This window comes from Acyrthosiphon pisum, unplaced genomic scaffold (genome assembly GCF_005508785.2).
Source record: "Acyrthosiphon pisum isolate AL4f unplaced genomic scaffold, pea_aphid_22Mar2018_4r6ur Scaffold_21839;HRSCAF=25022, whole genome shotgun sequence".
Taxonomy (NCBI): domain Eukaryota; kingdom Metazoa; phylum Arthropoda; class Insecta; order Hemiptera; family Aphididae; genus Acyrthosiphon; species Acyrthosiphon pisum.
The window spans coordinates 37,233-38,904 of NW_021771347.1; positions in this window are offsets into that span (position 1 = coordinate 37,233).

Below are 1,672 nucleotides of genomic sequence, written 5' to 3' on the forward strand. Positions count from 1 at the left end.
TTCTATGTCACGGCATTGACTGGCAAAAAAAATTGAATTTTTGCTTTTCTATCTGGAGGAATTGATTGTATTCTCAGCCGGTTATTAGTTGGATTTATAATATTTGGAAATGAATTGTACGTTTGCAAAGATAACAAAGCTATTTCTGAATCCTCATAAACGTTTAGAGATGGAAAATAATTTGCCGACAATACAGTTGAATTTCCAGTCAGATTTAATGTAATAGATTCATGCATTGCAAGAATTCAAGACATAAATGACCACAGTTAAATGTATTGAAGTCTTGATAGTTGGAATAGTTGTATACTATTTTGAACTGTCTGAAATAATGTTGTAATTCAATTGGTGGTGGTAAATCACCAAAGCTATCAAAATATACAACTTTGTCCTTATTTTTATAAAACGCTACCCAATGGCTTCCGTCGCCTGAAGATGTATCCAAGTTTAATATACCACATTCAATCGTATGTAGTTTTTTAGGTAAGTTATCACGTGAAAAGACACCACGGAAATGATTGATTTTTAACTTTCCGACATATTTTATAATATCTTGAGACGAAAGCGGTCTGTCAGGTAGCGTGATCATCAGTTTTTTTTCCTTAACCTATTTAATTTATAATTTATATTTACCATCGCATTTGCAAATGACGAGACCATCGTCATCTAAAACGATTTCACCTTCTCCTGTACGACATATTCTACCGTTAAGTATTTTCATGATTGAGGTGAAGCACTTGATGGAACCTTGTATTACAAAAAACAACACTACCTACTTAAAACATTAATTTGAAAATAGAAATAGAACTACAACAGTCTAGTGTGTACAGAACACGATTTAAGATCGTGCTACAGAATCAACTATTTGCTGATAAGAATAAGAAATGATAACGATCAACACCTACACCGGCTACACCTCCTCAGGGGTCGGTGTGAAGAAAGTGTACACTGATGTAACACTTTTTTAAAACGAACAGGGTGTACAACTACACTATTTCAAAACGAACGCTTTGGTGTACACTTATTGTGAAAAAGTGTACACTTTTTGTCAAAACGAACAAACCTATTATTGTTTTCAATTACATAGTTTAGATACATTATTGTTTTCAATTACATAGTTTAGATACATTGTTGGTTTCACCACATATTTCATGTTACATTTGTTATATATTATTGACAAAAGATACAAAGTACAATCCACTATGTATTTTTGATATTACAATCAGTATTTGAATTATCATCTATGTTAGTATTGTATATGTTTAACAAATATTTCTTTTTAATTTTACAATTATAATCTTATCTTATGGTTAATATTTCTATACAATATAAATTCCTTATTCTATTACAATATATTTTTTTTTCATGCAATATATATATATACTGTTATGTATTTTCCCAACACCATGTTAATAATATTTTAATATACTTATAATGTGCAAATTATTTTATGTATTATAATATTTCCTTACGTTTCCTAATCCTTATATTACTTTATTAATATATTTTTTTCTATATTTTTCTCGTATATATATATATTTCCCATAATATTTAAATCTTATTTCTATTTATTATATATTTAATTATCGCGTGTTTTTATCTTATTTACTGCAGGTCCAAACCAGCAATAAACTATTCAATTAAAGTTGTATTTCTGGTTCAGTACAGCATTAAA